This window comes from Struthio camelus, chromosome 28 (genome assembly GCF_040807025.1).
Source record: "Struthio camelus isolate bStrCam1 chromosome 28, bStrCam1.hap1, whole genome shotgun sequence".
Taxonomy (NCBI): Eukaryota; Metazoa; Chordata; class Aves; order Struthioniformes; family Struthionidae; genus Struthio; species Struthio camelus.
This window is the reverse complement of record NC_090969.1, coordinates 95098-111516: the sequence shown is the minus strand read 5'-3', so window position 1 is coordinate 111516 and position 16419 is coordinate 95098. Positions and strand designations below refer to the sequence as shown.

The 16419-nt window shown below is 45.7% G+C and overlaps 1 protein-coding gene across 20 annotated transcripts in view; it reads right to left on the bottom strand.

The window, feature by feature from the left end:
• Positions 1-16419, bottom strand: part of R3HDM2 (R3H domain containing 2) — a 67651-nt gene that overhangs the window by 39298 nt on the left and 11934 nt on the right. For 14 of the 20 annotated variants that reach the window (XM_068921244.1, XM_068921247.1, XM_009665835.2 and 11 more), the window contains exons 1-2: positions 805-1001; positions 642-700 (exon numbers count right to left, since the gene is read on the bottom strand). The exons of 4 other annotated variants lie outside the window; for them this stretch is intronic. The gene's annotated coding sequence lies outside the window, so the exon portion shown is untranslated. Of the gene's footprint in view, positions 1-641; positions 701-804; positions 1002-16419 lie in introns of those variants that run through there. 2 more of the 20 variants (XM_068921253.1, XM_068921256.1) reach the window with 2 other exon arrangements.

Genomic DNA, 16419 nt, shown 5'->3' with positions numbered 1-16419 from the left:
AAATCTCAAATGAAGGGAGCATCATTTCCATTGCCTTGTGTTTTAGGCAAGACCGGAAGCTAAGCATGTATGGAAAGGAGGTAAAAGGGATCCAAACTCCTGATTCCACTAAAACCAAACCCAATTTAGTGAGAGGTTTAAAATAATAGAAGAGGAGGTTAAAATATACGAGGGCACAAATATACATAGTCCTATAAGACTCAATCAAATTGCATAAGCTAACCTGAAAATTTCATACGGCATGTACCCAATCAGCTAGTCAACATTTGCCAGCAACTAGCCAACTTCAAACAAGCAAATCCTTTCAAGTATAACCTTGTAGAGGAGTAGGGGGTACTTTCGCTTTGCAAAATGAACAGAAACTACCCAAAGCAAGTTGCATAAACACCAAGCTAAGACACAAGGAGATCCCATGAGCCTGGCACTGGGAACTCCTTAATGACATGGAGGAGTACAGTATGCTTATCGGGGATTCCCCTGTTTCCTGTAGGTGCATTCCCAGCAACACAAAAAGAGGAAGGCAAAAGCTCAGCTCAGGCTCTCAAGCCCTGAATGTGATCAGAGAGCCGTGCATTCATTTTAGTATAGAAGTTTTTTTAAATTAACCCCATCAAGAAGCAGAAATCCTGTCACTTACTTACCAGAGGTGAATGATGTCAGGTCCCCATCCCTGAAACACTTGCTCGCATTTATACCTATACTGTATTTGCATGGTGGGGGTGTAGGGAGAGGAAAAGAAAAGTCTCTGGTCAATCTTTCTCAAGCCCAAAATCATTGGAGACTTAATGCTAAGAATAAACTCACCCTGGTGGTTCTGCACTCTCAGGAGGTCATCTGTTTCCTGATTTCAACGGAGACTTCATTGCCACAACCAGTTCAAGAGGAATTTTGCCAGGGGAATTTTGCTTCTTAAAAAGCTTCCCCCGCCTCAGCCCCCCTGCTCCCACCCCTCAATGAAATGCTAGCGATCTTTGCTGCTGCTACAGCAAGCTAATTGCTCTGACAAGCAGCTCTGAAGCAAAGCAGAGCCCAGCTGTTCAGAGGGATGTCATACAGAGCTCTGCCAATAGCCACATGCACACCCCCTTCTTGCTCTCATTCAAATACTTCAGTGGAACTGCCTCCGCAAAGCCCTGAGAAGGCTTTAAAGACACAGCATCCTTCCATTGCCAGACACTGAAGCAATGTGAATGCAAGTGCAGGAGCAAAGAAAAGGTATCCCAGTAAACAAACATCTTCCAAAAGAATTCAATGCATGCCCCGCATTTTCCAGAATGCCTTACAAATGGAGAGGTAGGTTACAGGCAGCCTTACTTCACTGCTAATGTTGTTGTCATAACTGTATCCAAGGGGTCAGTGCTTTTAATGGTTCCATTTCCACTCATTTTTTCTTGCTTGTTTATTAGTGATTAAGTGCTAACAAACATGGGAAACAAGAAATGCAAATGGCCCTAAAGAGGTTTGGAACTACTTGCTTTCTTATGCTTTCCCCACAAAGGGGTTTTCTGTCCCAGAAGCTCCACAGAGACACAGGCTGCAGTCAAGTCCCCTCTCCACATACCAGAGCTTTCTCAAGCGCATGAGGCAGCCCTGCTAAGTGACCTGCACAGGCAGACCCACTGATGGGCCTCCAAGCAATACCTGACCCTGGCCAGGCTCAGAACTCACCTCTTGTTAGACTCCCAAGACCTTTTGGCTAGCACTCTAAAAGCTGGTCAACAGCAGGTCTCAAGCTCCCCATTCTTCTATGTCAGTAGCTCCCACTGTGCACAAGCCCATCTTAGGCAAGGTGCAGGCCAGAGCCAAAGGAAGTGCCCTCTGCAGAGCCAGGGCTGCCTTCACACAGGATCAGCTCAGTCAGCAGCTGGTCTCAAGGAACCTCCTCGCCCTGGCTGGGTTCTGGCACTGCCAGAGCTGGCAGCAGAGCAAGGAGCAGCAGGGCGCACAGGACGGTGGTATAAAGACAGAAGCATTGAGAAAGGAGATGAAGATGAGAAGGTCAGGTCAGCCTTGGGCTCAAGGAAGTGGAGAGGCTTAAGTGAGGCAGTTATAAAACTGCTTCCCAACCTTTTTGTCTGACAAATTCCATAAAAAATCAGAACCAAATCTTGAAGGGGTATAGTGCCGTGCTGGTAGAGCCTCCTCAGAGCTTGACTCTACCACTTTTGCTAACTTAATTCAGCTTCTTTCATGATCCCCTTCCTCAGCCAAAGAAACAGTCCGATAAAGTTGTTACAGAATAGGGAGACAGACACCAAAAACCTGATACGTTTCAGCTCCATGACAAATCAAGGTTGAAGTCTGTGAAGCAGCCCTGCTCTGCAAAGCACTTAACACATGCTTGAGCTTATGTCTTAACCTGTTTGAAACAGGTTAAGCCTTCTGAATCAAGCCTGTCATGCCTGTAGGAACAGCAGATAAACATTCCTGGTCAGCTGACCTGTGCTTCCTGCTGCAATGCTGACTACAGTGAACAGCTCCCTACTTCTGCCCACAGCAACACTGACATTTGAAGAGGGGGTCTCATGGCTAGAGAAGAGGTGAGAGAGGAATAACAGAGGGTCAAGACAGAAGGCAATGATCTAGAAGTCACGAGGCATTGCAATACCCCTGTTTTCAAGAGGGTGGCCACAATTAATAAATCCCCATGTGGGCTGTATGCAAAGGCTTCATCAATATTACATGAGAATCCTGCATCAGAAGGTGCAAAGCAGACCCAGATTCCAAAGATGCAAGTTCCTTTTATGCCTCCCATTTCTGGACACTTCAAGATCCTCCCCCTCAGTTCATAAAGAATTTTTGAAATTGTGGTACCTGTCCGAGGGAACTGAACCCACTCTCTGAGAAACAGTCACCGCTGCCTGAGTCATGCAAGTCTGTAAGATCAGGGCCTTCAGCAGAGTTCAGGGACTCCGCTGGGACTGTAGGTTTCTCAGCATACTGCATAGCCAGCACTGAGCAGCAGCAGCCGACTGCCTTTGCGACAGCTACATACACTGCTCAGCAGGAAGCCAGTGTGGACATATGTGTCTCTCCAGCAGAAACCATGTGCTCAGAGTGACTCCCTGTGGCAGCTGAACCCAGCAGAGCTGCAAGGCTCCAAAAAAGATTAGATTAACAACTCAACATCAGGATTTTTTCCCCTCTATAACTTGTCTATTTTGGGTTTGTTTATTCATGTCACCTAGCACCCAGGCAGCCCCTTTGGAGGTTCAGATCTGGAGTTCATAGCCCTGAAGAAGATCCAGCAGCTACTTTGCAAGTGAAAAAGCAACAGAGAGGGACAGCAGAGTTCAGCTCTGCAGCGCTCCAGCACATTCCCTGGCTCCACATAGACAAAATAAAGTCTCCACCAAACCCAGGGAAACTAACAAAGCTTTATTTTGTTAAGGAGCGAGCATCTCTGATCTGTTGGATTTTGACTCAGGATCATTAAGGACAATTGCTGATGCCCTCTGCTCTGGACTGCTGCAGTAGCAAGAGTAGTACTATAAAAGGAGGGAATTTTGGATGCTCTTCTTCCCTTCTATCAGGTCTTCCTGCTTTCAAAGAACCCCACCTGGTAGAGGACATTAAGTAAGCAAGGACATACAGACAGCTTGGGGCCTCCTGCTTAAATCCCACTGTCAGTTCTTAACATTGTCATTAAAGCAGAATGAAAAGAAGTTCCATAATGTGAGCCTGGGCTGCAAATCTGCTTTCCAGCACTTAGACCCCTGGCAGGCAGCTCAACAAGGACAGATTTCAGACCAAGAAAGCCTTGCAGCTCTAGGACACAAGTACCTGCCAGACAGGACAGATGCATCCTCCTGGGGTCCTGTCAGGCTCTTTCAAAAACCACAGCCCATTATCAATATGAGTTGGCAGCATTTTATCTTCATGAATCGTACGTCAGAGAGGATTTCCTAAGCTGCATCCTTCTCCTTAGATGGGGAGACAGTAAATCCTGGGTAGGAGGAGGAGGAGGAGGGGAAGGAAGAGTGAGTCAGCCCCACCAGCAGCCTTGGCTGCCACAGCAGACTGGATAAAGCCCTACAGACAACTTGCAGGGCTCCTGCCTTTCACACCTGAGAGTCATTTGCTTAGGTACTGTGTATGTGCAATAAAACTAGGTCGGGGGGGAGGGGAGGGCATGGACCAGAAAAGATGCAGCAGCACTAGGTATTATCTGTGTTCCCAGCTTGCAGGGAAGCTGCTTATGCCTAACACAGTAATACTGCAGAGCAAATATCAGCAACGTTAAGTGCAAAAAGCAACAAGAGAAAAACACGTTCATTCCCTCCCTGGCGGACGTATACCAAATAAGCCTAGGCTGTAATTTGCCTAGCCCAGCTTCTGTTGAGAGAAGACAGTCAATTAGGTAGTGGATATAATCCCACCAGAAGGGGAACAAAACTCAGATGTGTGATACTGAACTGGTGGGATGGCACTGGTGTAAACAGCTATCACTAGCCCAGGACAGTGCTCCCCATGTGATGGACATGTACCGGATAGCCTGCATCAGAAACCTGCAGCAGCTAGAAAGGGAGGATAACATCACTGGTGGATTTAAATGCATTCATTTATCAACCTAGACCAGAAAACTCCCCCTCCCCTTAGAAAAGGGGGAAAAAGCCCAGAACAAACGAGCCTGGGACAGACTCCTCACTGCAGGCATGTCAGACGCTAGCTCTCTCACCTCCACCGGTCTCAGCCACTGCAGCACTGCACAGCAGAGAGGGAGAGGAGGAGATCCTTAAGGAGCTGGAGAACTACATCACAGACTGTTCTTCAGGTTGAAACCAGCCCTGCTTGTTGCAACCAACAGCAGGCTGCAAGCTACCATTAATTACCAACATGCATAGGTAGCAACACTCCCTCCGGACAGCATACGATTCCAAGGACATTACGAGCATGCAGACTGCAGGAGGGATTTGGACAGCTGGGTGCCTAATGTGACTCAACTTCTCAAGGTGCTGCCAGGCACCTAACAGGCACTAAGGGCTCAGCTCAGAGAGGGACCATTCTTAGGCAGACACAATAACCACCACACACAGTAAGTCAAAGACCTTCTCTAAGTCCCCCAGGCCATAGGATTTTTTTTTTTTTTGGGGGGGGGGTGTACGCATGCAGCAGAGAGATTTCTTGGTGTTTGGAGCCAGGAAGTGGGAAGGACGAGAACTGCAGCACACTACTGCTAGGAGTTACCTACTCTCTGAAAAAAAGCTCCACAAACATCCAGATTGAGAGCAGGCACCCAGGAAAAGCTAAATGCAGGAGGCCAGCAGAATCGCCACATCTGGGAGCGAGGGATGGTCTGGTCTCACTCATCCTTTCTCATGTGGCACATGAATGGGGCAGCAGGAGAACAGCCAGGATTCCTCAGTAAAACTGACCACCCACATATAAGCCTTACAACCAGCGTGTTTTGCTGATGAGAGGCTATGATGAGGGAGCAAGGGGGAAACCAAGTTAAAAAGTGGCAGAGCCCAGTGGAAACTCCACCCCCAGAGCCACTACGAGAGAGCGGGTTGTGAGGGGGTGACACTTCTGAGGGGGACAGGAAACCCAGGCCATCAACAACTCCGACTGGCTGAATGACCTCTGTCTCTGCTACCATAAAAAGGCAAGTGTCATTTATGACCAAAGAAGCAAAACCCAAGAGTCAAGGCCTGGCCTGGCCTGCCCTGAGCTCACCCTGCCCCTGGGAATCATTGTGTCACTCAAGGCGCTGCAGGAACTCACCGAGACACACAAGTTAAAGGCACATGCTACTCCTACAAGCCTAGGACTTAAAAACAATGTAAGGGCAGGACGGAGGCTCCTAAAATCAAGATAAACTATTTAAGAAAACTTGAAGAGGCTCATTGGGCCTAGCAGAGAAGAGTTCTGCAGCTCTGTCATAAAGCAGGATTAGCACTTTACTTAGGAGCTTACCAGAAAAAGCGCACTGCCCCAGAGCTGGGTTTCAGTGAACTACAGCATCTCGTGTAGGATGAATCACAGCTGCATTTTCACAGCGCAATGCAAACCATCTCCTGCTCAAAGCCACAGTGCTAATGGCAAGTGGCATCCACTGCACTTTGGCATTTAAACTCATGCACTGCCAAGTCCCTTGTTCAGCTATTAGCGGGACAGCCTGATTCCCTACCCCCCCCACCCCTCCTCCCAGGGATACAAAGGCATAGCAAATCTTGTGTCACTAATGAGCCAGCATACAGAAGTACGTTTGCTCCAGGTCAGCAAGGCATTCCCAACACGGGCACAGAACATGGTGCTGAGTTTTATGGTTCTGAACAGTTCTGGACTGAACTCCCAGAGTCAGAAAGGGGAATCCAGTCTGGGTCAAGGAGCTCTGTGCCTGGCACACCCCATAGCTCCAGCTTCTGGTCAGGCAAACACCAGTGCTCCTCCACATATCCCTTCCCCAGCACACCACTACTGCTTCTGGATTTTATTCCTAATTCTAAACCTTGAAGACACCCAAGAGCACTTCAATGCCTGTGCAGCACTGGGTTTCCGCAAGTGCGCTATGCAGTAGCATCACTGTCTGTTCATCCACTGTTACCTGGAGCCTGCCTCTCCCCTTACTGCACAGCATGAGTGCGGGACTTGTACTGCCCTTTCCCTACAGCCCTGAGAGTATCTCTCTCTCTCTATCTGGTATACAATCAGAAACGCTATGAAAGCCATGGGGTAGAAGAGTGGGGAGAGGTTAAACGTATCTGCAGGACAGCCACACAGGCAGGACCGTGCTTCTTGCTTGCAAGTCACAGCAATGTGAGCATCCAGCTTCTCCTGCAAGGGAGACAAGGAGGAGAGACAGCAGCTGCTGCCTCTTCCCTCCCTCTGATACCTCTCCAAGCAGCAAAGTGGCAGTGCACCTTTTTCCTCCAGCAAGATCCTTCCCTTCTCATGCTTGACTGAAAGGACAGCGTCCATCCCAACTCCACTGCCACAAAGTCCAGAAGCAGCAGGGATAGGGAGTAGCCAAATCCATTAGCAAAAACAAAATAAAGGCAAAAGGAGAGATGGAAGAAGAGGAGGGGAAAAGGTAGGTATAGGAGGAAAAAAAAAACCAAGTGCTGGTTGGCACACTCAAGCAAAGAAAAGGGAAGGGACAAATTATATTTAGTGAGTGGCTGGAAAAATCCTTCAGAGATAGCATCCTGCCCACCTGCTCCTTTTAAAGGCTGTGCTGCCATCTCCCTGGATAAGGGTGTCTGCATTGTGGTGGGGGAAGGAAGGTTTCAGATGTAAAAAAAATTGCCATTTTCTCCCCTCCTCCAAGACAAGTAAAAATTAAACCCCTCGCCACCAATAAGCTTTGAGCCAAGCTCAGCCGTGCCCACACAGTCTCTGATGCGGTCTTCTCCTCCATGTGCGCATGCACACACGTGTGCAGGGAGGTGTCGTCTTCCTAGGCAGAGAAGCCAGTCTCCAGGCAGCGAAAAAGAATTTAAAGAAAGGGCCTTCCATTCAAACCTAGCTCAACTGAAACCTGAGGATATGGTATCACAGCAACCACCACCTCCCCTCCTGCTCCAGCAAGTGAAGTATTAAACACACACAAATCTGTACGGTCTTGCATTAGCACAACTTGCATAGCTGTGACCAATCCCCTGACATCCCCTGCAGCCCCTCCAAGCTGAGGCCTGGGAGATTTGACATGAACCAAATCTGTCAATGGCTCAAGATAGACACGTGGACAATAATGAGCAGTGGAAAAAGTGTAGTGCTCCATTCAGCTCCAAACACTGATAAATAATTCAGGAAGAGAAATGCCGCAATACAGAGCACAGCACGGTTTAAAAATAGAACATGCACTGATGCCAGAAGAACGGAGGGGAAGGAGAGGAGAGCGAGCGCGAGAGAGACAGCATTAACAAAAGGATGCATGGCAACCAGCCGGGTAGCCAGTGGATGCTGCAGCCACCGTGCTCAACATATTGGTCCTAGCAAATGTTTATTTGCTTACCCTGTAAATTAGGGATCCAAAACAGTTATTATTGAAATGGTGAGAGCAAGCAGGGCTACCCCTTCTCAGTCAGAGCCTGCAGCAATGCACACACCCATCGAAGAGGTAGCCCCTGCTCCAGAGAGTCTGCAGCAAGCACACGGTGCAGGGCAAGCGTGTGCAGCAAGCATGCACTTGCCCACCTTCATTGCAAGTGTGGCAGCAACTGCAGCAGTGTGGGCACCAGCTGCCTGGGGTCCAGGGTCAGGCACAGCTTTGTACAGCCCTTCCTGGCTGTCCTTTACTTACGTGCCTCACTAGCCAGCTCAGGTAGGAAACACCTGCAAAGCTTCTCCAGCAGGTTGACCTTCCGCAGTTTTTTTTGGTAACAATCTATTTTCTATGTGGTGCAGGTAAAACAAGCGCTGACTATTTTTAACAGGAATGCTAGAGTCTTGTCTACTCAACTATTCTCCTCTAAACCTAGCTATCTTAAATTCTGACTCTTCCACTCATCATTTGTAACATCGATTGCTGGACAAGTGTCCCATATTTATGATCTATTATCCTTTGCAATGTACTACTATATACAAACACCACCTCCCCCAGCCTGTTAAGCAGCAAGCACAGAGCACTCAGAGCTGTTAACTTCTCTCTGAATCCCATTGTTCCTCCTGCATTAATAATCACGTGTTAAAGACTTCTTTGATAGCTTATAAAATACCTAATCATCCTAGCAAATCTGCAATAAAGGTGCCACCTGTATATTTGTGGGTGGGAATTAGGACACAGCAGAAGCAATGTGAGGAATTTTAGAAAAGTCATTATCAGATCAAAGAGTTACTACTTTCAGTTGTAGAGCATAATAGTTTTTCACATTTACCATTAGTTATGAAGGAGCCTTGGTCACAGACACAGTCCCTTTATTCCACTTTGCCATAGGGCTGCTTAAAGAAAAAGATGGTCTCTCTTTAGGTTTTGCAGAATATGTGAAAATACTTGGGGAAAAAAAAAATCAGCCATCTGTCTCAGTTAAAAAAAAAAAAAAAAAAAAACACACACCACCACCACACACACACCCAAGAGGCACCAGTCTCTTCCCTGCTTCCTCCTGAAGAAGGATATCAGTTTTCCAAATATTTGTAAGGCAGGAAACTACCCATAATAAGAAAAAACAGAATACGTTTTTAATACAGAAAAAATAAGAGTACTATCATGAACAACTAATTCAAAAAATTTATAAATCTGCAAACAAAAAAAAGCTGTCCATAAATATTGTTTTTTCCCCTGAATATCCAAAAAATATTAAAGAGGTGAAAGGGGAAAAAAAAAAAGGAGTGAGAAAACACAGGTAAAATGTCATTGAAAGGAAGCTCAAAAGACAGACATGTGGATGCCAGCTTGTAAGAAACCCAAATCTTTAACCAACGGTTCCTTTGGTTTAAACAAAGATCTTTCAAGATGCTTTTTGCCCTAGATTTGAGTTGAAGCGAACAGAACTGTGTTACTCAGTCTTAATCTCTGAAGCACTGCAAGGCAACATCCGTCTCTTTCTCTGAAACGTGATATTAATGGAAATCTTGGCTAGAACTGAGTATGTTGACATTCTGCTTTTTAATGTGTTCCTATCTGTTATCTTACTCAACTATTAAAGCAGTTTTAATTACGTGATCGTATTTTTAACCTAAAATATGAACTGCTATTCCGAATATACTGAAAAGAGGCTTTAAAGAGAGACAGGAAAAAAAAAGACATAAGCTTGTGTCATAGTTGAGAAACCCATGCTCCAACCAATACAGCATTCTGAAGAGCTCTCCCACTCTTAGGAACATTTACTCATTATCATTTACAACTAACAGCTTCTCTGCTAAGAGGTGGCTGCCTGAGGGGGTGAAAAAGGAGAAGGAGCCCTGGGCACCCTGCAAAGCCCCTGAGAGCCAGGAAGGGCCAGCACCGCTGCAGAACATGCACCTGCATCCACCAAGCAAAACCACAACTGCCAAGCTAGCTCTAATTTTATGATTTTTGCTGCTTTGCCTCAACCATGCTTGAGCTTTTCATGATACTATTTACATCTTCCACAAGAAGGGGTCATGCATTGGCTGGTGTTATTGGACACTGTTGTGTAAATAAAACTTGCAAGCCTGGCAAAGAGTGGCTGTGAATTATCCACAGAGTGGTGATATTATCTTACAGTCAGTTGCTATTTCTGGAAAGTATGTAATGTTACTTTACAGTATTAAAGGAAGATATGATGGAAGTACTCCAACCACTGTCCTGGGAGCTGGAAATTTTATATACATTGTCCAAATTGCAGTTACGAAAGGAACAAACTTCCCAACAGCCTCAGAAATTCAAATTTCAAAGTAATGCACATTATAACATTGAAAAGCTCACCACGAGCACCTGAAGTCCATCCATCCTGTGTACAATAGTTTTTCACATATTAAAAAGCCCTTTAGGTCTCAGCCCCCCAGGAGAGTACCGCTTGCTGAAGAAAAGGAGTTGAACTTGGTCACAGCAGGTATCAACTTCTCTTCCCCACCCCCCAGATGGAGAATTTTCCTGGATTACTTTTAGCCGCCAATATTGCTCAAGGGTTTATCACTGCAATTCCTAATCATGTAATTCCTGAACAAGTTGTTACAAAACATTTCCTCTTAAGATCACTGGCATTTTGCAAGTCCACTGGATACAAGCCTAGAATTATCACAGAGAGTAAACCTTAAACAGACGGAGACTTCCTGAAGAAGGCACTGCAGTGCTGTAGGTTCACATTCTGGTAAGTTTTTAACTCCAGGCACGTGCTGTGCCTGTAACAACAGCTCCTCTAACCAAATCAGGAGAATTACTTGAGAGTAAGGTAGCTTATGAATCGAAAGTGAAATAAAAAAAAAAAAAAATCTCTTCCCATCATGTAACTGACCCTTCTCCCCAGTGAAGACTACCTTAAAACTGCATGTTTCTGAGAAAGTTGGGCTGAGAAAGTTGGGCTGAGAAGGTGCCGATAGGACTTTTCTACCAGAGCTTTTCCTTCCAAGCTGCTCTCCTCAGATTAACTACATATTAACATTGCACTGACACCAGCAAAAGCCAACCTGCTGTCAGAGCCTGAAGATGCCAGATGTAGGTGGAACCAACAGCCACGACCTGGCAGATAGCAGATGTCCTAAAGGACAAAACAGTCACACAGGGACTAAGGATCAACACAGATGTGAAATGATGGGGAAAAGCACCCTGAGCTTCCCCACTAAGCACAACAGAGCATTCACAATAGGCAGACTACCACTGAAAGGAATCTCTCACCAAGATCCTCTTTCAACCTAGGTCTCTCAGCCTAAAACTCCAGTTCTCTCCCAGTCATCGGCCTTTGCAGAGTGCAGCTACACGGGAACAGAAAACATTTCTCGAGAAGCCTCATGCTGTGCTAAGCAAGTTCGCTGCACCAACAAAAGGATCACAAGAGATCTCCTGTGAAAGCCCACCCAGTCTTGCGCAACCAGCCTGAGGACCACCCAATAAAGCCCATCTCCCACTCCCCTGCAGCTGGGCATACGTTTCATGCCAACAGTTTCAGAGAAGAAGGTTCCTTCGGGCATCACCAAAGCCCCTTCTTTACCCAGGAAGCCTATAACACAACCCTTTTGCAAAATGCATTAGGAAGACACAATTCACCACCTAAATACAGTAAGAACTTTGTAATTCTCCTTTGGGCTTGTGGTGAAAGTGGGGCTCTCCTGTGTAACTTTAAAGTTGTATTTTAAATTAAGGATCCTTTTTTTCTGGTGAGAGGAAAATAAAAAGCCAGCACAGTAGTAACCCTTGCAAGGGAGTTCAGAAGAAGCCTTACGCTTTCTGACTTCTGTACATAAGCAGCAAGTATTGCAGCAATAACAGTGATGGACATTATACAGGCAGCCACAAAAGTCAATAGCCCTGTCCTCAAAAGCAGATGAAATCGAAGCCAAGAAAAATACACTAAACCAATAAAAAAAACTGAGAACAGCCTTTTGTTCTTCAGAATAGCTAGATACATCACTAACTTTGATAGGAAAGGTAAGAATGTGCCTCACAGTTCCAGCAGGCCAAACTTTAAGGACTTCCAGGTTCAAACTCCCTCTCTACAACCAGGAGGATTCTGAGATGTTCGGTTTTAAAGAGTGCAAAATAAGAAGGTTTTGCAACACCTTTCAGCCAAGAGCCTTATGGCTTAGCCAAGTTTTACTTGATCAGCTTGGTACATGCTGTTATTCAGATGCTTTCTTAATTTCAAGGCTTACGCAGTTTTGCTGACCATATTTTTGTTCTCTTCTTTACTCATCCAAGTAACTTTTGAACACAATGGCCACTATGAACACACTCTCACAGAAGAGTGAAAAACTCGGAGAATAAATTCTGATAAGTGACCAGATAAAGAGAACCTATTAGTGCTCCCACTGGTGGCAAAATTTTATTATGAGATCAACCGTTAGCAAAGAATCCATCCGCAAGACACTGACCGGTAAGAAGCCAGGCTCATCAGTTCTCCTGCTTCTGGAAAAGCTCATTTACTCCTGTAATTATGTTGGTATAACCCTGAGCAGAGAGTCAGTTACAGGGTAGAGGTTTCATTACCAGAGTAGCTTGCTCCCGTAAGTAGCAGCTATATCAGATTAAACACATTTATACCAATACAAATACAGCATCAGGCAAAGGGGCAGAATTCCTTCTGCTGTACCAGCATAGCAAAGTGACACTGCTTAGTTTGTACAAGTCCATAGAAACATCACATGTGTGAAAGCCAAGATATTTGCTGGTACCATTTTCCCAATGTCACATGCTGGGGAATCCACATCTGAAAGGCACACCACGCTCAGGGCTTTGCGTGCATGCAGACAGCGCCAATAAGACACACTGCTTCTGTAAACCCCAGGTCAATGTGTAAATCAAGTCAAATAATCTCAGTCCCAGCCCTGGTTAGAAACTGGCCGGTGGTCAAGGGTTCGGGGGAGACATGGAGGAGGGATTTTGGGATACTGTGGCAGGAACACACCCACCTCTCGGCATCTGTCCTATGGTCTGAGTCTAGCGATCCATAATGATCCTCCTTCCTGTCCATGCTCTCCCCTTTCTCTCTCCTAATGTCAAACCATGACAGAACAATCAGGCTCAAAGCACCCATTCATTTAGCTTTGGGTATAGGGAAACAGAGAGGACAAGCTCCTACTTGCTAAAGGACAGTGTGCCTAAAGCCTCCCAAAAGACATCAGTTTCCGAGATAGACCGAGAACATCTTCTGTAATAAAGTGGCTCTTGTGTCTAAACTCAGCTCAGGAGAAATTAGTTTCTCAAAGAAAAAGATGTCAAAGCAACATAAAAATTTTAAAATTTCATTAAAAGAAAGAGAAGGAGAACTGGCATAAAGAGTAGGCTGCATCTGCCCACACACAATCATCAGAGAAATTCACTGGGAGGCAGCAGTGACTCAGCCTGCAGCACACAAACATCTTGTGTTATCAATACATAATGAAACCGGGTTTATACAAAAATCATAAATCTGCATGCACCCAATTGACAACACTAATGCAGGGGAATCCCAGCACTTGGAGACAGGCTTGGCATTATCAGCCCTTCCTGTTGGTGCTACCCACCTTCAGACACAAACAAGGCGCTGCAGAAGCATGCTCCACCTTTGCTTCAATCCGAGAAGTTGGTCATGTTTGCCTTCTATTGGGCAAACCCTTCTATTCCTGGGTTTACCAGGATTTAGAAATCAAGAGGAGGCTCAAGAAGATGGAGGAGAGTGCAAAAAGAGGACAAAAAAGGGGAAAAACACTTTTAAAGGAACCAGAGACTAGCTGGAGTGGTAGATATTTACCTCCCTTCCATGCACACCTTTATCAGACCCTTGGAGAAGCTGCTTCACGTGCACCTGGTTATCAAAACACTACCAATGCACTCACGCTAGCCAGATCCCCCACATGAAACTTTGAAAGGGCTTTGATAGGGTTTCCTCTCTCCTTTAGATAGCGGAGTAAAAGCATCAGCCAGTATTGAAGGTGAGAACTGTTTGACATGCCTGAACGCCTCTTTCAACTAGAAACACTCTGATCTGGGTATGTTCTGCCTTCCAAGCTATCAAGTGAGTTGTGCCAAGACCCACTGCAAAGTCATCTTGATGGAGAGAACTTTAATAGATGCCAGTCCTTCTGTGAAACACTGCTCTGAAAGCCCCAATCATTGATTCTAGCAAATCTCAAGTTGGAGGGAGAAACTAACATCGCTTTATTGGAAGGGTTTGATTTAGTTTGTTGTCGATACACTCAAATACACACTGTCATGAAAGTTGCATTTAATTCAGAGGCCACTGACACCGACTGGGAAGACCTAACCTCTTTGGTGAAAGGATGTACAGCTGAGATGGTCAGAGAAGCTTTCCAGCCAGAGAGCAACAACCTGTTTTCCCTGGGAACTTCTAAAAATTCAGGCAGAACCTTACACTGGTAACATCTTTGAAGGAGGAAGAAAACTAACTCTGGTCCTCAACTACATCCCACTGTCCTTTCAAATGTCACCTCCTGCTAAAAAAAATTTAAAAATAAATAAATAAAAAAAGAAAACATCTATGCTTGGTTTTATTAAATTACTCCATTGTGTGGATGGATTAATTGTACTTTCAGCAAAAACCTTAAGATATACAACTACTGCAATTCATCCCCTTCCCAATAGCCACAAGGAACATAGGGCTTTGCTACAGATTCTTATCGTTTGCCCCATACCTGTACTTCCACTTCACTTATGAAATACAACATTTCTCAGAGAAACTTTCCGCGCTGGCCTCCATAATGATTCCTTCACTCAGGCACCCTCAGCCTTTTTTGCAGAACGACCGCTAGGTCCTGGCGAAATCAACAGATAACGAAGGGTGCTCAGCAAATGACAAATCCGTTCCACAAAATCAAGACCTTAGAAGCAGCAAAATCCATTTGGGTTATAAACTCTTCTACATGCCACACATCTGCTCAAAGCAAGGCACTGGCCTGCAAGCCAGAAAAATGCAGGATTCCTAAGTTCTGGCCCTAGCTCAGCACCTGCCTCTTTATGCACTCTCACCAAATCATCTCTACTCCCTGTTCTTCAGATTATCCACCTGTAAAACAGGGATTACATGCATCTACTCACAGTGGGATAGGAAGGATTAATGTATTAATGCTGCAAAAAAACCCCTTCTAAATCCCTCAATGCACAGTCTGGGGGGGGGGGAGGGGGGGGGACGGGACACTTTTATTATTAGCCCCTGCTGTGGAACTGGCAGTGAAGGCATCTCTGAACCTTGCCATGTTCCTAACTCAATGTCCCAGTGCTTTTACAAGCAGCTCTGGCCACCAAAGTTCTTAGGAGCTCTACATGCTTCCTGCAGCACACATTTGCCCTGGGCTCCAGAAGAGGGAATACAGGCCTGAGACGCTGCTGTGAAGCAGACTTTTCTGTGGATCATCTACACATCAGTTTTACTTTGTGTACACTGTGGGAATATGCCTGCTACTCATGTTCTGTCATACCCATATACTTTATATGAGCTCACTTACTCAACTGTAAGTGCTCACACTGCATGAAAGGGCGCAGCTGCAGCTAAATCTTCAGTAAAAGCACTCTTGCTGCAATTCTGATGTGGGAGGTACCTTTCTGACCTGAGTCCATCTGGCATCGGGGTCACCAGAACTGGGGTGTGTGCCTGGAGCCCTCAGGCTCTTCTAAGCTGCAAAACCTAACAGACTCAGCATAACTCCCTGCTCAGCAAACACTGCCAATCTTCTTGCCCTCATTCCAGTTTTGCCCATCTGAAGCCACTTTGTGCCACTATTACAGCTCCAGGCCTTCCTAAAACTGCACTCAAGAGTTGGGGGAAGAGAGTTTCAAAGTAAAGTAGGTGATCTGGAAAAGAGGTGGCAACCTGAGCGCTCTCCTCCACCTCCAGGGACGTTCTGACCTCAGAGGAGCATTGCCATATCCTTCTCATTTTGTCCACTGCTGCTACAAGTTGTCTGTGCTTCTTTACATTAGCTGTCTCCACAGAGAAGTGCTTGAGTGTGTTTATGAAATGCTGGGTATATCCTGTAACATCTATAGCAGTGACAGGGTCTGTACAAGTGTTTACTTCAGGTAGTCACTTTGGATACATTTTTTTTCAAAAGCAGGTGCACTTTGAGGCCAAACTGATAGGGCTCTTCTGGTACTCAGTGATTGAAAAGAGCAGCCAGTCAGATTTCCAAGAAGTAGTTGAGAAGATTTAGGAGTTAGGCACCTGTTAGCTGCAGGAAGATCTCGAGGCTGAGGGGTTTGATTGTTTCTAAAAGAGACCCCAGTGTCCAATTCAAATTCAGACAGTAACTGAAGCTGAGTTTTGAGTGCTTTTGAAGATGTTATCCGTTAACTGTAAATGTTGGTTTTCCTTATCAAACACAGAGAGTGCAACTCAGAACTAGACATCCTCTGCTTACACA